The sequence below is a fragment of the Lissotriton vulgaris genome, chromosome 6, assembly GCF_964263255.1.
Source record: "Lissotriton vulgaris chromosome 6, aLisVul1.2, whole genome shotgun sequence".
NCBI classification, from domain to species: domain Eukaryota; kingdom Metazoa; phylum Chordata; class Amphibia; order Caudata; family Salamandridae; genus Lissotriton; species Lissotriton vulgaris.
This window is the reverse complement of record NC_141694.1, coordinates 187,203,886-187,213,040: the sequence shown is the minus strand read 5'-3', so window position 1 is coordinate 187,213,040 and position 9,155 is coordinate 187,203,886.

The window sequence follows — 9,155 nt, the reverse complement described above, 5'->3', positions numbered from 1 at the left end:
GCTCAAACCAGTTCCAGGGGCACACCAGCCCCTGAGCTCGGGAGAGACTGGACAAAGGAGAGGGGTGTAACCACCCCCCTCCTGGTCCCACCCATGGGCAGGACCTAGTCGCGTACCAGCCCCTTTCTTTAGAATAAAGGTAGGAGCGGGGACCCTTCCAAATTAGATCATCTTTGAATCCAGAAACTACTTTCCACGAAAGGAACTCTCAACTTCTTCTCAAGATTTCTCCCTTGTGACTAAGGAGTAGTCACCCTGCATCAGCAGGCACCAACTAAGTATCTTGCGGTTTGCTGCACGTCCTTCCTCCGGAACCAGACCGACCAGCACGATGAGACCCGGACTCCCTGCCCTCTCTGACCTCTACCTGCCTCTACAGCACAGCTGAGAACTGTGGGTGCAACGAGACCAGAGGACCCGGCTATCATCAGAACCAGCACGACACTGACCCAGCACGACTGCCGAGGGACCCTCGAGTGGGTGCACTGGGGTAAGAGAAGCCCCAACCCCAAGCAGCACGAGTACCGAAGTCCAGCCCCCCAGCATCCACCAGATCTGCGTGGGGCCCTTTTGCTTCTGCGTTGCTTGCCACGTTGTCCGGTCACTTGCCCGTTGGCTAGTGACCCTCCAGACGACGTCCTACGTTTGTTTCACCGCTGGTCTAGCTCCTCTAGACTGGTCCTTGTCTCCTCTTGAAGGGGAACTTCCTCGGACCCTCCTGGTCCACTCCAGACGCTATTTTGTGCCGCCACCTGGGCTTGCCGTAGCCAAGGCTTGTTGCCTCCTTCAACGGATCCAGCATCGCCTGCAGCAGACATCCGACGTGGGACAGCTCGCAGACCTCCAGCCTGGTCGACATCAGCGCCCTGGTCCGTGCAGCAGCAGAATCCAGTGTCACTTCCTCACCTGGCTGAGTGACCTCGTCCGGTGCCATCCTGGTGCCCACCTAATCACTGGCTAGTGATTCAGAACTTGGTCCCCTCTGCTTACAGGTATCCTTCTTCACTGATCCATCCTTGAATCAGCCCCGAACATCTTCACTGGTCGCCTGCCAGCAACTTTTACTTCAGGCTCCTGGTTCATCAATGAGGATTCCCGACGTCACTTGAACCCTATGCAGCCGCAGCCCCTGGGCTAGGTAAACCGAGTACCACGGTGCTCCAGCGTAGGACCACTCTCTAAGTGTCTAGATCCACTTTTGTTTTTGACCTACCCAGTCGGGTTCGCCCGAGAACACTAACTTTGCATTTACTAGCCTCCATAGACTTTGTCCCGCATTGCGCGTGAGAGTTTCCACTCTGCACACGACGTCCCTAGGCCTCCTGCTTCTAATCTAAGGGTTCAGTATTGTAGGCCTAGCGGTTCTAAAGCCTCTGAGAATAGTTACTTACTTACCTGCTAGTAATTCGCATTTCACTTTTGTAGTATATGGTTTTTCGTGCCCCTCGGGCATTTGTGTAAATTGTGCGACTTTCAGTATTTCTTCAAGAGTTTTGTATTGTGCTTAGCACCCTGTCCTCATAAAGAGTCCAGGGTTGTTGTGTTATAAATAAATATCCTTTTATTTTCATAACAGCTTGTGTGGTGTCCTTTCACTTGGTGTTCAAGGGGTATATGTGATGGTATAACAGCTGGCTTAACACGCCCTCTAGAGTTTAGCCTAAAGACTGCTCTTGTCCATGCTACTAGGATAGCTGGTCTATAAGGTTGACTTACAACCAATCATCACTAAGGGTTGTTTGGACTGATACAAAGTGCTCACTAGAATAGTGAACATTATATATCAGGCCAACTTCTCACAGATTCTATCAAGGTCCAACTCCAATTGCCATTGAAGAAATGGTTATCTATCAAGAAAGAATTGAAGAGAGCACTGACCTCTCCGATATTAACATTGAGGATCTTGGCTCGCCTAGTAGGTCTTTTGGCATCCTCCATTCAAGCAATATTTCCGGTTCCCCTTCATTACCGGGCCCTTCAAAGATTTAAGAACTTACATCTTCAGAAGGGGCTGTCCTATTTGGAGAAAATAGTACTGTCGAAAGGAGCCAGGACGGAGATATCCTGGTGGTTGGATCCCATGGATGCCTGGATCGGCAAGGCTATATTTGCGTTGGTTCCGGAGGTGATCATAGAGCCTGATGCCAGCCACTGGGTTTGGGGGGACCTATGTGGTCCGGCGGAGAAGGGGGGCAGGTTGTTTCCAGAAGCGCTTCAGCTCCACATCAATTGCCTAGAGTTGTTGGTGGGGTCCTTTACGGTACGCATTCTGACCCCACATGCAAGATGAGTTGTTGCAATATTTTGAGAATGGACAACGTGTCAGCGGTACAGTACATCAACCATCTGGGCAGGATGAGATTCTGTCTTTTGGTGGAGATTGCCAAGGATTTCTGGCATTACTGTCTCCAAATTCAAATTTATGTGACAGCGGAATATATTTTGGGACAGCCCAATGTGACCGCAGACTGGAACTCTCAATTCCTATGCATTTCCAGCGATTGGAGACTCCATCCCTGGGTTCTTTACAAGCTGATCCGAGTTTGGGGTCCATGTGCAATTACATCTGAATGTACATCTCCTGACATTTATGTGAGTCAAATAACCCATTGATCATCGCCCGCACCTCAGAACTACCCGTTTGAGGTTCACGATTGAAAATCAAGTGAAAAATAGGACCTGTACAATATAAGATTATCAGCAGAGACTCCTGAAGAAGGCGGTTTTCTGCCGAAACGCGCGTCGAGTTGCTTTATGATTGTATTTTTTATGTCATTTAAGTATATGAATGTATTGTTTTTTGCACTATATGTATGAGTTTGAGGAATTGCATTGTAGTATGACATTCTTGTTGAGTTTTAATGAATTGTATTTTTAGCCCCGTCATATAGTTTGCCTGTCTATATGATTTTTAATCAATACTTATTAAATTTATATATTGTATACAATTTTATTCTTTGTTTATTCTTCACACCTGCTGGCTTAAATTAATTTGGTCACTTAATTATGCTGATGTCCTAGGCGTTTTTACTCACATAGATGTTTACCCTGCCCTAGGAATCCAGATTGGTACCCAGGGGGTCCTTGTTTTTCTCACATACATCTCCTGACATTTTACAGCTGGAGGCCGGATCCTCTGGTGGCCTTTCTCCAGTCTTGGTCGACGAGTCTTCTCAAAGTGTTTCCCCCCTTTTCAATGATCCAGAGAGTGCTCTCGCAGGCGAGTTGACAGATGGAAGAATTGGTCTCTCGTGACCTCTTGATGGAAAGCCCTGTCCTGGTTTTCCTGTAACAATGTTGCTGTTATGCCCTCTTCCTATGTGGATCTCTTCTTTCCGGATCTTCTCTCCGACCCGATGGGTATTCCACATCCATTAGTGTCCCGGGGGCGCTTTTCCCTCATGATGGTGAGACTTTCAGGCAATGCTGGCAAGTGCCAGGCATTTCGTAGTACACTATGTTCTTCTTGTTGCAGTCTGGGGCTCCCTCTTCACACAAACAATATGAAACAGCTTGGCGCTAATGGGTTTGTTGCTGTAGTGAAGAGAAAGTGGATTCCTTGGAGGCAGGTGTCCATATGATTGTGAATTTCTTATCTGAACTGGGTAGTCAAGGCCTCACTTATAGGATGGTTAATAACTTCCGTTCTGCTATTTCCGATGGACACCCTAATTTGGATGGCAAACCAGCAGGTGAATATCGAATAGTATGCAAGTCACTGAGGGGTATTCGGTTGGTTCGTCCTCCTCAGTCGAAGTAGTCCATGTTATGGGATGTTGACGTGGTTTAGGGTTTTCTTTGAGCTTGGCCCACTAACGAGGAGCTCTCTCATAAACAGTTGTCGGCAAAGCTGATGCTTCTTTTGTGTCTGGTTTCATGTAGACACGTTTTAGATGTGCTGGCCATGGATTTAGCAGGTAGAGTATTTACTCACTCAGGGATACCCAGCTTTTCCTCATAATCAGAAGTTATGTGTGGTTAAATGCCTCAAATTATATGAGGAGTGTACTTGGGAATTGCGGAGAGACTCTACAGGGCAATTGCTCTACAGAAACCTTTTCTGCCCAGTCTCTTCAGCAACTTTAGTCAGATGGGTTACATGGTGGATGGATGAGGCTGGTATTGATGTCTCTATGTTTGGAGCTCATTCTGTGAGAGTGGTTGAGGCCTCTAAAGCCTTCCTGACTGTTTCTCGCTTGGAGGACATTTTGGCTGTGGTGGACTGGTCTTCTGATTCCACCTTTATTGCATTTGATCATAACCCTTTTGTGGATGTTGCATTGATGGTGGAGGCTCAACTTTAAACTAGCCTAATCTGAATCCTACTGTCCTGAAATAGAATAAATTTTTTTCTAGCTAGCACCAAGAATTTTCACTTCTCTTAAAGACATGGAGGTGAGAATTGTATGGCATGCCATGGAGGCGAACGTTATGCAAATCTCCTTTATTGCCAGCTCACAGCAGCAACAATTGAAGAATACAGAACTTCCATGAACATACTAAGATACTAGAAAGTCCCCCCACGTGCAGCCATCTTCCATCTTTTTTGCTGCTGCTCACAAGATAAGTACCTTTTACTCTCTCTTGGGATATTAGACCCTTGATACTTACTTTTTTATCTTTTATAACTTTGCTGTATTTCTTCTGCAACGCAATGGGGACTCGACTTGACAACACTCTACCTTATGTGTTCTTCCAGCCTATTTAGGCCAAAAGAATGACCCCGTAAAATCAAACCGGCTTTCCTTAAAAAACTGTTCTATTTGGCCTTTTGATTTTCCTTCCACATTGACTTAAAACAATGAGCAATCCATCTCATATCGGGCTTTCTTAAAAGACCGGCCTTGCTTTCTTTCAAATAGGCAAGGACAGCTCACCATCAAATAGGCCCCCGCGTTGCCCAGGAGATGCCTCCTCCGACCACACGTGAGCCGATCCTTCGTTGGCTCCGGTGGAGCTGTGTGCACTTCCCCTGGCAGCGAGGGCATGGATCGAGTCCCGTGGACCCACGGTCCCAGTACAGGCCTTCCTGCCGTGGCGGTGCGGTGCGTCCCGACCGTACCGGACAAAAACCTCCCAATAATTCCTTAAAATCAAAGTTGGACTAAGTGACGGCGGTCCTCAGAAGAAAGGCCATGAGCAGGCAGTCATGCATGACGGCTACAAGCTGACCGCCATTTAAGCAAATAGGGTATTTCTAACGCAAATCAATGCAACAGCCATTTTAGTTTGTTGGTTACCATCCTGAATCCATGGTGAAAATTAGTCAATTTCAGTTGCTATGGTGCTGAACAGTAGACACCTACCTACTTCAGAGAAAATTATTGACAATTTAACTAAACAAGGAAATTACTCAGAGATAATTATTTGCTACCTCTATCTAACTTAATGCAATTATGTCTGCAGCACCCTCAGAAATAAATATAGAAGAGAAATTAGAACAACTGGTAAATATGGCCCAAGACAAAGTAATAGGATCCCTTGATGATACTATTAATATAAAATTGGAAACCTTTTCTAAGAAGGGATGGCCCATTACAAGCGCACATCATCCCGAAGGGTTAGATGGGGCAAGTAAGGCCCCAAGAAAGAGGGCTGCAAGAGGAGCCCTACACAAAGGGGCAAAGATGACAAAGACTACCCAAGGGGCCGCTTCACACTTTCCAGGTGGTGACCAGAACGTTGCCTTGGGCACCATACATGGGCAAGAAACAGGCCCTGAGTTTCCCATCCCCATCGATAGTGAGGAGGCATATACGAACGAGAAATTGAGCTTTCATGCTCCTCTGAATTTGATACTGATATCAAGGAGGTGGTAATGAAGAGAATCGGAAGCTTTGACGAGGCAGGTAAGGCCTCAGGATCTAAGATAGGTATTGTGGATCAGTTTAGAGATATGTTTGACCCTCTCCTAATCAATCACCCCTAATCATCTGTGTGAGCATCCTCACAACATGTTGCAGACAACCTTTCTTTCTGGTTTAGGAAGGAAATTCCGAAGAAAGTAAGATCCAGGTTACATTCCGAATTCCTACGACCCTCCCTCCCTGACAAGGTGGCCATGAGCCCGGAGTTAGACCCCAAAGTGGTAGAATTCATAGCTAAGGGCCCTACGGACCCTAGAAAAGGGATTGACAAAGGCCTGAAATCCTGCCTTCTAGATATCATAGGGCCACTAACAAAAATATTTGAAATGGCAGAAGTAGCCTACCTTGGTGAAATCCCCATCGACCCCAAAGAGCTCTGGCAATGAGTCCAAATGACCATCTGCCTTCTAGGGGAGGCAAACACAGCAATCTGCACAGAGAGAAGAAAGGGCGTTCTACTGAAGACAGACCCCAAACTAGTAAAACTTGTTAATAAAGACGGGGGACCAAGTTCCTAAGGCTTCCTCTTCAGAGAGGACTTCATAAGAGAAATGGCCAAAATCCCATAAGGACATTACAAAGGTATTCCAAGATACTTTTTTTTGCGGGGTCGGGAGAATGTGGGGTTGGTTCTTCGGCCGTGTCAAAACCTCTAAAAAACCCTTCCTGGGCCGTGGTGCCAGATTTTCTCAATCAACCTTTACTACCCACCAACCCTTCTACCCACAATGACAACAAAACCGTGGAAGATCTTTCAGGGGTGAATGGAGACAGAAAGGATTCTCCACAGGTAAGAATCTCAAAAGACCCTTCAGGTACCCCTATAGAGGTGGGAGGCAGGTTGGCCCAATTCTCTGGGAACTGGCATCTAGTGCCACAGGATCTCTGGGTTTTGAGTACAGTCAGGGATGTAAGATAGAATTCCTGAAAACCCCCACCCAGGTTAAGAGAACACAGGAGATGTCTTTCTCACAGGAAAACAAGAACCTAGTGTCTCAGGAAGTAAAGGATTTAATTGCAAAAGGGGCAATAAGAGAGAGCTCATAGTTAGGTTGTCAGCAATATCTCCCTCGTGGAGAGGAAGGACAAAGGGCTGAGAACAGTAATAAACCTGAAAGATCTAAACCAATGGGTAACATACCACCATTTCAAAATGGAAAGGGTCCATCTTCTAAGGGATGTACTGTGAAAAGGGGACTGGCTGGCAAGACTAGACCAAAAGGACGCCTACCTGACCAGTATAATTAGGGGTCCACACCAAAAATTCCTTCAATTCACTTGGGAGGGAAAAGTCTGGGAGTTTTGCACTCTCCCCTTCAGACGATCATCGGCCTCCTGGTGCTTCACCAAAATCCTACGACCCGTAGCAGCTTTGCTCAGGGAAAGATGAGTAAGACTGATAATATACCTGGATGATATCCTATTAATGGCTCAATCCAAATTGGTGGTTTCTGCTTTGAAGTTACCCTCCCTGACAACATAAGCACCTTTGGGTGTAAGCAATGGGTATCTGACCTCCTCTAAAATCAGACACTAATGGACTTGTAATGAAGATCTGCCAGAAGAACTCCTGTGCTGCCTAAAGGAATCAACTAGACTGCTTTTCTGGAAGGACTGCTTTTCTGCTTGCTGACCTGGTGCTCTCTGTCTTTGATGAAGGAGAGCTGGAATCTGTCTTCTGCCTGGAGATCTCCAAGATATTCTTGGCTTGCCCCCTTTTCAAGAAGTCTCGGGGACAACAAAGACTTTCTCTACACTGCAGCTGGGCGCTGCCTTTGTGCCAGAGGAGGTTGTCTACGCTCATCGCTTTGTGTCCGAGTGACAGAGCAGCTTGTATATGATCTGTGCCTCATATCTGATCGGCAGCGGAGTGTATCCAGGAGCAGTTTTTCCTAACTATGCGCTGACTGAATTCACCACACTCTTTCCAGAGACCGCTACACCCTGCCTTCATAAGGAAAATCCACATTGTGTGCTTGCTACTCCGGCGACCCCCCCTCCTGTCGTAGAGACTCAATAATGCTGGCCCACCTCTTAAGGTACTCGTGGGCTGCCGTACCTATGAAAGTAGCTCGGTCTCAGTGACCAAAATTTACTATTTAATCCCTTTGTGATTGCATCACAATGGTAATCAAGTCTCTCTGGTGAGCCTCAGAGGGATTTGTGTCTTATTTCCCTGGTCTACATGACCACAACTAACCTTTTTGAAAACATTAGTGACTTTTAAGCACTGTTTCACAATTATACTTTAAAGAAGCATATTGTGAGATCCACTGATTACATTTTTGACATTTTAGTCTTGTTTTGCTCAGAAAATAATTTATATTACTAAACCTGTGTGGAGTCTTTTTGTGGTGTATTTATTGTGTTAATGTGTGTGTGTTGCACAAGTACTTTACACATTGCTTTCGTAGAAAAGCCTGACTGCTCTGTGCCAAGCTGCCAGAGGGTGAGCACAAGATATCTTAATGTGCATCTAGCTTACCCTGACTTGAGTGGTGGTTCCTGCCTGTCCTGGGTGCATACCTCAACCAACCAGGATTCTCAGTGCATATATGCATCCCATAATACATAGGATCTGCGCGTTAATACAACATAAACGGATTGTTGTCCAGACAGATTCCAGACACTCCAAAGGATACGTTAGCCTTTAGACCAGCTAGCTGACAGTGCCACTATAATGCCCCTAACCTTATAAGGAGGGAATAGTTTCTGGACACTATCGAACATGACAACCCTTGATCCTTCAGGGATCATGGAAACAGTACAGTACCTTTCACTCAGTCACTCGTGTTCACTTGTTCTCAGAGAGATACACAGAATAAACAATGGGGACTTTTTCAATAAGCATTTATTGAACCAGCGTCATTCAAATACAGAATACGTGTGTTGCGATAACCATTAGACAGACACAGATATATAAGATTGAAAGCACCAACCGAGTAAATAAAATGTAGAATTCTACCATGGTGCTAAAACAGTGAATATATGCAGGCATGAACCCCCACATGCATCAAGCATTTTTGGAGTCGCAAACGGTGCGATTCCTTAAAATCGTCCGTTTGCGATTCCAAAAGTGCTTTTTGGGATGCATGAAGCAATTTTAGAAATCGCAACATTTTTGCGATTTCTAAAATTGCGATTGCTTTTAAGAAATCGCAAATTTGCGATTTTTTAAAGCAATGCATGATTACTTTTAAAATTGCGAAATCGCAATTAGGGGGTCAAATTTACCGAGTGGTTGAACCACTCGGTAAATTTGCAAAAAGTGTGTAAAACGCTGAAAAA